Consider the following 10,966-nt stretch of genomic DNA (forward strand, 5'->3'; position numbering starts at 1 on the left):
ACAACGAAGTTAGACTGCTAAAAAGAGGAAATGCTGTTTACCACAAAATCATTGTTTTCTATCATAGTATGTATTTAATGCTCTAGAATTTTGCTAATAGCTGCTGTAATTGGACCAATAAATCAATGACATAAATTATGTTCATTAGCTGGCATATTTGCCTAAGTCGCAAGATGTCGCTTTTGATTGGTGAATAACGCATGAGGCTCGGATGTAACGCATGAGGCTGGTAAGGGCATACTTAGCAAAAATAGCAAAATATCAGGAATTATAAGGGTATTAGGCATAGAGCCATAGGATAAAAATAGAGCTAAAGATACTACGGGCAAGGGCAATCAATTGTGTTTTATTCGTGCTGTTGAACAGATTTAAACAGAGTTACGTTATCGCCCCCCTCCCCCCATTGAACGTGAAAATTTATGAATTCGTGCGACCTAACATTATGTTAGTGCATGGCAGGCTAAGTTTCTTGCTTTAATGCCAGGAGGTGCTCGTCAATTTTTAATGTCTTCTCTGCAATGTTCCGGTCGTATTGTATTTAGTTTGATTCGTTCCTTTTCTGAGAAATTGTAAATAGCATAAATGAATCACTATGTATGAGAAATTTTGAAGACTTTCCATGTGCTAATAGCAAGAAGTATTCAATATGCATGTTCAATTGGATGCTATACTGATCAAGAAATTATTTTTCTTCTCTTCCAGATGTGTCTTGGATTGCCCTGTTCTACACCAGACATACCGGAGCCATGTTGAACTATATATATTGCACTTATTATCAATAAAACCACTGCCATCGTACACTGTACTCTTCACTCATTGTAACCACTGCCATCGTGCACTGTGCTCTTGCACACATTGTAACCACTGCCATCGTGCAGACCAAACCCTGCCATCGTGCAGACCAATCATTGCCACCGTGCAGACTGTGCTCTTACACTCATTACAAATAAACTCACCGGGACACTGCCATGGGCAGCGGCCGAGATAAACTTTTTTCAAAAGTCTTGTTTTACTGTTGGGAGGTAGCCGTGTAAAAACGGGCTTGAAGCCGCGGGTTTACTGCACATGACCGCGGGTGACCCCGGATCGAACGGACGTTCGGTTCGATTGACGTCATATCGAACATGATTCGATTCGAATGACGTCATATCGCACATGATTCGGTTCGATTAAAAGGTTGGAATATTTGGGCCCAAATTTGACCATCGTGTGGAGGCCCTGTGTCTAGGGAGAGCCACACCCCACGCATGTCACGCACCACACCTTAAGAAAAAGAGTAGGGGCATGCCCCGATGTGCGACGTACAAAAACACTTAAACTGTGTGGAGTTGGTGATTTGCTTGAAGTCACCCGAACGGAGGCCAGACAAACCCCGTCTTGTATTAAGCTAACGAAAGGGTAATACATTGTCACCTTGTAATGGGCGGTACAACCCCGACAAATACAGTCGACCGATGATGATGATTGCGTCGAGATTCAAGCTTTAAATGGCTGTGTAGAAAAACACCTGTGGTGGCGTATGGAAGGTGGGAAGTACTTACATGTTATATACTGCACGACTCACACAAGCATTGGTGCTGGGAGGTGTCGTCAAGAGATCCGACTGGAGGTAACTTACAGAAGGAACCCACTTTGTATGAAGATATGTAGTGAAAATGAACGTCAGAAACGGCGCAGTGGCGCGTCTGCGAAGACAACAACAATAACTCTGTTGGCTTAAGAAATCTCAAAAATGTCCAAAGAACGCGTCCTGTCTGGCGAAGTGCACGGTGGGTAACTAAATACACAGAAACTTTAGACAACCATCTCTTTTGGTTACAAGGTCAGAAGGTCACAGGTGCTTTGATGGGTATCGGTATCGTTACGAGGCAAATAACACGGTCCCCGTGCTCTTCTGAATGAAATGAACACAATAAAAGAGGCAAGGAGCATTGTTTAAGCTGTACAGACATCCCTCAGATGGATATCATTTCTGTTGTTTCCAATGCAACTGAACCGTTTACAACAGTGAGAGTCATAAGGACGCCATAACATCAGCACACAATGCCCCGAGGTTCAGTTACAGCAAGGAGGTTAAATACTTGTATTTAACTTGCCGGCATTACTTGTATTTAACCTCCTTGGTTACAGCTAAGATCTTGAACAAAGCTAACAAGGCTGGACTCCAGGCTAACATGCACCTACATCATAGTAGTCCATCATTGGGTACAAGATTGGGCATTACAGGCTTGGGTAGCCTTTATAGATGCTATAAGAGATGTCCAAGGAACTTGTAGATCGTATCTTGTATGTATAATGTATTTTTAAATATTACCTCTCAGCATACCTACCAAGTAACAAGACAATCCTTCCTAAGTTATCGTGTTTACATGTAGCAGACGCACACACACACTAACGCCTCTGAGTGACTTAAAAGTTACCTTCTTGGCGAAGGCAGCTAGTCACTCACTGACCCACTCACTCACTCACTCACGTACCTCGTCAGAGGAATTTTTTTGTTTTGCTGCATTAGACGCATTTACAGGCAATGTTTTTAATTAACGATTTAAGGTTATTAAACCATAACTCAAGTCAAACAAAAACATCTTTACATTTGTTATCATACGTGTGATTCAAGGCTAATCAAATTATGGCACATTTGTAATGCACAGAAAAGAAACGATGTCACCGTCCCACAACTGCTGACCGCAGCCCAAAGACAGGAAGACCTGGCTACACCTCTGTTGTAAGGTCCATTCCCGTAGAGAGGATTTTGAAGGGGGGGGGGCGAATTCTTCCCACTGCTTGATCTTGAGGGACCAGCGAGCGCCGAAGGCGCTAGGTTCCTAGGGGGTTTGGGGGCATGCTCCCCCGGAAAAAAAAAACTCGTAGAATAGACAACCACTAGCAATTAGAAACTAACCACAAGCATAAAGACATTCAAACATCATAATGGCATTATGAGATTCGTTCCAAAAGAAAATGTTTTTTCCGATGCCCCCCTCCCCATTTGTACGACATATTTCTGTACGCTTTTGTGTGCACACTACAGAACCAAAACGCGGTGAACACACGAAGAAAACTGCCTCGAAAAAACGAAAGTGAAGTTCTAAAATTGCGTCTCCCGGTTACCTAACTAGTATGTTTTCCAATCATAATGGTTATGCACACTTGTTGTTGTTGTTGTCCTTGTTTATCGTCTATTTTTCCGCTAGACGTGGTCCCATGGTGGTGAAAACTTTACCTTGTAAACTTTACAGTACAGTAGCGACACCTGGCGAGGTAGAGCTGAAGCGTGTGAGATTTTGCTTTACGGAAAATTGCCGTTTTTTGGCGGCGCCTCGGGAATTTTTACGAGCGCATTTTTAGAGTGGCATCACTTAGATTTTTTTTTTAATTTTGTTGAAATACTTTTAAAGTACATTTTTTGCTGAAATGATTATTGCTTAATACTTTTAAAGTACATTTTTTGCTGAAATGATTATTGCTTTTAACCGTTTTCGGCGGTATTTTTGCCTGTGGCCAGTTCAGGGGTCCCGGGGGAGATCTGTAAAGCGCAGCTGCCTCGCCAGGTGGCACCTGTCCAACAACAGCTGGGCGGGGTCACCTGATTCATGCCATGACGTCACGACGCCTTTATCTGACTAGAGCACACTACCGCTGCGAAAGTGGGCAGGTAAAATGGTTTACCGGCACATTTAAGCCCTTTGTGGTGAATTTGGGGCCTTAATAGATGTAATTTGAAGTATGTAAATATTTTGGAAGGCAGCTGTACTGTATATTGTTGCCTCACAGAAATGGAATCTGGCACCTGTGTCAGGTCAGCTGTAGGAAGGCTACCACCAGCTGAATCAGACAATAACAAGTAAAATCTGAGATTTTATACCTCCGGGCTTTTTATTGTATATTTCTATATGTTGTTTGTTATGTATAGTTGATTCCGACGATTCTTAGTATAAATCGGGGAAATAAAGGTCTGAACCTCGGTAAAAATGCATGTCGAGAACGTCTGAGACCGTATACCGCGGTATGTGTAAGTTAGAAGTCGTAACATACGCCGAAAACATCCAAAACTAGAGTTCCCCGATTTCATACCTTCGAATTCGCCAAATGATGTTATTATTTATGACTGACAAATCATAGATTACTCCCCTTGATTTAGCAAAATAGGATATTCTCATTTTCAGGAATGATATCAGTTAATCATATATTCTCAACCAAAGACAGTTATACTAACAAACAATGCCATTCTAGAATTTCCTCAAAAATTATGCAAATGAGGTCCTGATTTAAACACATTATGTTTAATGATGTTCACCTTCACTGAACTTTCAAATACCACAAGTATGAAATTCCAGGCAGTTATCATTACATAAATATAAAAATGTTATTAAGTCTTAATTTAGATATTAATCAATATCTGCCTGTGTTTCTCTCGTTATCAATTACCAATCACACAAGCTTCAATAGTCCTAACATAGAATGCAACTGATTTATAGAATTTCTCCATGAATTATTCAAATTACATCCATATTTGCATAATTGTCACATAATCATATCAAGCATCACGTAAGTTACCTACATACCAAAAATCAAGACGATCCGTCCTCCGGTAAAAATCACGCCGATCCGTCCACCGGTTCTTGAGTTAATCCTCTTTTGAATATTTTCAAACAGATAGCCCTGCAGTTTCAGAGCAAGCCGCTAGGGGGCCCAAACGTCACGCCACTTCTTCCCCAGCACAAGAGCTACCTACCATCCAAATTTGGTCACCCAAGCATGTCTAGATCATGAGATATCAAAACCGGAAGTTCAGCTGCAGTACCATAACAAGCCGCTAGGGGTCCAAAATCTAATCATTTCCAGGTCTCATCAAGACCTAAACAATTACCAAGTACCAAGACAATCCATTTATCATGTTTACAGACAAAAAGGGGGCCGACAGACAGACACACACACACACATGAACGCCTCTGAAAGCAAACATTCTTGGCGAAGGTAATCTTGTCTAACCTGTTTTCTATGGCGAGGTCGGGGCTAATTGTGTTCGCTCAGGCACGGTCTGTTACCCGTACTTTGACACGTAACGTTATGTTCATTTTTTAAGCTAAACATAAACCAATTTCTGAACAAAATTTTAGGTCATTTTCATGTCCGTAGCCAGGATTTTGGTTGGGGGAGGTGGGGTTCTTCTTACTTTCCGAGGAACCGGGCCAGCGAGCGCCGAAGGCAGGAGCTTCCTCATGATAGTGGCTGGGGGCATGCTACCGCCAGCCCGCAAAATTTTGAAAATTGAACCTTCTGAAATGGCATTTTCTGCGTTCTTAAGAGGATTTCAAAGGAAGAATCAGAGACAAATAGGATTCCAGCGATCACTTTGTCCCGAGGATATCCATTGACGCTCTACAAGGTAAGATTACAAGTTCATTTAGAAGTGTATTCAGCTAAGGGGGGAAGCTTCTGTCTCTAAAATCGTTCTAGTCTTCTCAAACAGTTAGCACCTATGATACTAGTAGTTAATGAAAAATAACGTGTGGCTACGTAGTCTGGCAAACCTTTCAGAGATTTAGAGTTTGTACAGTGAATACATACCCACCTGTGAGGCACAGATTGGTCAGCAACCTTAGAGAGCGCTAGGTACGCATGTAGCAACATGAGGTTCCGCCATGCAAATGTCAAAATGTCACCTCTGACATGGGAGTGGTTTTGGGAGTGGCAACTCTCAGTAAAAGCGCTTTATATACAGGATGTCACAGTTGTGGAATAACATAGGCAACTAGCAAAGTACTGGATTGTAAATAGTGAATTGTGTAAAGTTTGCCATGTACTGTTAATTTTGTAATGTTTTGTACGTTTGTAATATATGTATGTAAATATAAATGTGTAGACCACAGGAAGCTAATTGTGGATCTGAATAAAACTGAAACTGAACTGAAAAGGCCAACATTTGCTCAGGAGTAAATGCAGCATGGCTTCACCACATCCCCAGTACCAAAAATGGACCTTTCCTCCTCCCACGCGAATGGATTGTTCCTAAATCACCCCTGTTCAAAATGTGAACTGTTCCCACAGTTTATACCCCATGCAGCAATGGAATCTTCCAACCTCTTCTGCTTTGGGAACATGTAGAATCCTGGTAGAGCCCTGAAGTGTTCTATTTGAACTGTCAGTTAAGGATTTGGGTTTTCAAGCTACAATCGCTGTTTTTACTAAAAAAAGGTAAATAAAAGTATTTCAAAGTGTTGAATCTGCATAGGGAACAGAGCACTATAGTCATGGTGCTAAGCTACCCTTATGCAGAATTTCGGGTCATTTGGTTTTGGTATTAGCGCATAGGAGCCAAAAATGTACCTTTTTGGTCAAAAATAGAAAAAAAAGTCCCGGAATAATTTTAAAGTGGCACACGCCAAAAGCGTGAATAAATTTCAGTGGGATTTTATCAAAGGATCTCCTATACCAAATTTCAGGTCATTTGGTTTTAATATTAGGGCACAGGATCCGAAATTGTCCATTTTTGGTCCGAAAATAGCAAAAAAATTCCTATTTTACACAATTTGGAAGTGGGGTACGTCAAAAGTGTGGATGGCAATCTTTGTACATGTGTCCAAGGTATCCCCATACCAAATGTCAGGTCATTCGGATTTAAAATTGCAAAATGTACATTTTTGACCGAAAATAGCCAAAAATCCCTATTTTACACAATTTTTGAGTGGGTTATGTCAAAAGCTTGAATGCTATTCTGTAGACATGTGTGCAAGGTATCCCCATACCAAATTTGAGGTCATATAGTCTTAGTACCAGGGCTCCAGATCCCAAAATGTATATTTTTGCCTGAAAATGACCAAAAAACCCAAATAAAACAATTTTAAAGGCCTGTTTAAAGAAGTTAAAAAACATCTGGGGATATTTGCCCACTCATCATGCCAAGTTGCAGGTCATTGAGCTGAAAAATGGCTGAGTTGAATCGCTTTAAAGAAATGGCAGGAGGAGGGGAAACATGAGAGAAAACAATATATTTCTCCCATACCATAGTATGGGTGAAATGTTCTATATTTTCTTCTATACAGCCAGCGTAGTTGAAGTGTGCGGTGTCCAATACCGGTAATATTATTTCAACAAACAACCCTTCACCCTGGTTGTGCTGTTGTTATCTTAACCTAGTTTAGATAACTGGGGCAGTGTTGTTTCAACAAACAAATTTCACCCTGGCTGTGTTGTTGTTAGCTTACGGTAATTTACCTTGGGTAGTGTTGTTAGCTTCATCATCATCAGGTCGGGCGTGTTGCCCGGACCGAGTATTTTTGTCCCTACAAAAAGGGACGAAAAGACTTAAAGTGCCTGCACTTAAAGATGTGCAAAAACTACACACTACAGTAACGTACGGACCTCCCACGACGCCCATTTCTGAACTTGATCTTGCTATCGTCAACGGTAACTTGCTCACAAAAAATCGTGGACATCCATTTGCAGATTCTCGAATTATCCTGCTAACAACAATAACGACCACCACAAAAGGTCAAATTCAATGACATGGGAACCCCCCACGAGGCCCATTTCCACACTTGATCTTGCTATCGTCAACGGTAACTTGCCAACTAAAAATCATAGACAACCATTTAAGGATTCCCGAGTTATTTAGAGTACAACAAAAAACGCAAACACAAAAGGTCAGCTCCAGTCATGTAAGAACCCCCCCACGAAGCCCATTTTTTGTATTGACAATGCCCATTACTAAGACAACCTGCCTGCCAAAAATCGTGAACCTTGGACCACGCCTTCAAGATTTATCAAGATTTATCGTGCATAATCTGCCAAACAGTACCAAAACGATTTTATAGCCTTCTGTCGAAGGCAATAATTAATTTTATCCTTTGGTCCATTTTTATAACCTAACGAGTACTGAGCACGTACGACACGGTATTGAGTATGCACGATAAGCAATTATCCGTCTGGAACCAGGTAACGCAACGTCAATAGAGTGAGAGTAATCTCAATGATTTCCTCGGAATCTCTTTTAAGAAGCAAATTCAAAGCTGACAGGGAGGCAAAGCGGCTGTTTCAAAAGCAAAACCTGCATTTTTGTCAACCCCCGAACAAGCGTCGAATCCAAACAGATTTTTCACTCGTCTGTTGTCGGAATGTACTAACTAAAAGAAACTTTCTGAGATTACCTATATCAACACAAAAGCATAGTCCATTCTTGTGGTTATTTTTAGGCATGTGCTCCCATGTATAACGCCGCAACAATGATTTTTCAAACTAGTTCGGAATTAGGGGTAGGTCGGAATTAGGGCACCCCCCGTTAACAATCATTGCCCTACAACCTCTGCTTGGAGAGTAATGCTTACTCTATTCTATACTCTTTGCCCCTATGCTCAAAAGACCTGGTGAGAACACTGTCAAAATTTATATAAAGATGACCTAACGTCAAGTTCTGGAAGATTAGCAGACGGTTTAACTTACCCTGAGGAGCGGTTTTGGAAGATTTTCTCGCTCCTTTCGATCCAGCTTCGCGAAATGACCCCAAAGTTTGGCGCGAAACCTGCCTGATCATAGCCGGGTTCAGAATGCAGGCACATCCGCCGGACTTGGCTAGTATTATATGGTCTTATATCACACATTTTGGGGATTAACTTCAATACAACAGGACAGCCCGTGTATGAAGTAAATTATCGTAGAGTGCTACTAAGTCGTTGCATCTTTTTGCAGCTTTCGGTGGGCAACCATCTTAGGAACTATTTACATGACCTCTGTCACGGTCATCTTTAAGATAAATCAATCAGCACGACCTTGTTGGCATAGCCCAAAATAGAAGGGAGGCTTTCGTCTAAAACTTCACATTAAGCAAATCACACAATACTAATATAGATTGAAAACGGTTTTAAAATAGTCAAAAGTATCAATTCTTTTCTGTATTTTTAATATCTTTTCACCACTATTATCATATTCATATTATATAAATCAGATATATAACCGTTCGTAAAGCGGTTTCGTCCCATATTAAAACATTGAGTTGAGTGACCCCGTTTGACCCATCACTGTCAGTAAAAGAAAGAATTGCACTGCTGACAGGACCGTCCTGTCACTAACAGAAAGTAATGCACTGCTGACAGGATCGTCCTGTCAGTAACAGAAAGAATTGCACTGCTGACAGGACCGTCCTGTCAATAACAGAAAATATTGCACTGCTGACAGGATCGCCCTGTCAATAACAGAAAATATTGCACTGCTGACAGGACCGTCCTGTCAGTAACAGAAAGTAATGCACTGCTGACAGGATCGTCCTGTCAGTAACAGAAAGTATTGCACTGCTGACAGGATTGTCCTGTCAGTAACAGAAAGTATTGCACTGCTGACAGGACCGTCCTGTCAGTAATAGAAAGTAATGCACTGCTGACAGGACCGTCCTGTCAGTAACAGAAAGTATTGCACTACTGACAGGACCGTCCTGTCAGTAACAGAAAGTACTGCACTGCTGACAGAACCGTCCTGTCAGTAACAGAAAGTATTGCACTGCTGACAGGACCGTCCTGTCAGTAACAGAAAGTATTGCACTGCTGACAGGACCGTCCTGTCAATAACAGAAAGTATCGCACTGCTGACAGGATCGTCCTGTCAGTAACAGAAAGAATTGCACTGCTGACAGGACCGTCCTGTCAATAACAGAAAATATTGCACTGCTGACAGGATCGTCCTGTCAATAACAGAAACTATTGCACTGCTGACAGGACCGTCCTGTCAGTAACAGAAAGTAATGCACTGCTGACAGGATCGTCCTGTCAGTAACAGAAGGTATTGCACTGCTGACAGGACCGTCCTGTCAATTACAGAAAGTATTGCAGTGCTGACAGGATCGACCTGTCAGTAACATAAAGTATTGCACTGCTGACAGGATTGCCCTGTCAGTAACAGAAAGTATTGCACTGCTGACAGGACCGTCCTGTCAGTAATAGAAAGTAATGCACTGCTGACAGGACCGTCCTGTCAGTAACAGAAAGTATTGCACTACTGACAGGACCGTCCTGTCAGTAACAGAAAGTATTGCACTGCTGACAGGACCGTCCTGTCAATAACAGAAAGTATTGCACTGCTGACAGGATCGTCCTGTCAGTAACAGAAGGTATTGCACTGCTGACAGAACCGTCCTGTCAATAACAGAAAGTATTGCACTACTGACAGGACCGTCCTGTCAGTAACAGAAAGTACTGCACTGCTGACAGAACCGTCCTGTCAGTAACAGAAAGTACTGCACTGCTGACAGGATCGTCCTGTCAGTAACAGAAATTATTGCACTACTGACAGGATCGCCCTGTCAGTAACAGAAAGTATTGCACTGTTGATACTGCTGTCCAGTATTTTTATACGTGCGATGTACCTGAAGTCTGTACCCACTAGCGCTATTGTGCCACCAGGAGGCAATAGAGGTCAACCATTTATATCCACATACTTCTATCCCCCACCATTTAACATGACAACTCGGTTGGGTTAAGGCAGCCTATGGCCAACTATGATTAGTATTTCATACATATGGCTGTAACTTTTGATAGCTTGGTCGCACCACAACTTAACTTCACACAGTTCTAGTAGTACTTGAAACACATTGAGTAAAGGTTATTTTGTTTTTACTACTTCTGAATCTTTGGGTTAAAAATCAACATTTTGGTTAAAAAAAGCTGTTTACTTCATGGCTTTACGCCCAAGCGGTAACAACACCTTTCATCATGATATTTTACAAGTAGAAAGCCAACCCCCTATTTATTATTTTTGTCCGAGGCTATTTTGTTTTAAATGACAGTTACACTGTTTTTTTGGGCCAAAAACGACAGAAACAGCTATTTTTCTGTCATTTTTCGTTAAAAAATCGCCACAGTTAAAAAATTTCGACTTATATGCAAAATAGCCTCGGATAATTTTGATAAAAAAGTGATAATACGTAAACATGGATTACTCTAAAGATGAATTATGTTGTTTCCAGCTGGGCGTAAAG

This window comes from Branchiostoma belcheri, unplaced genomic scaffold (genome assembly GCF_001625305.1).
Source record: "Branchiostoma belcheri isolate BF01 breed outbred unplaced genomic scaffold, Haploidv18h27 scaffold408, whole genome shotgun sequence".
Lineage (NCBI taxonomy): Eukaryota > Metazoa > Chordata > Leptocardii > Amphioxiformes > Branchiostomatidae > Branchiostoma > Branchiostoma belcheri.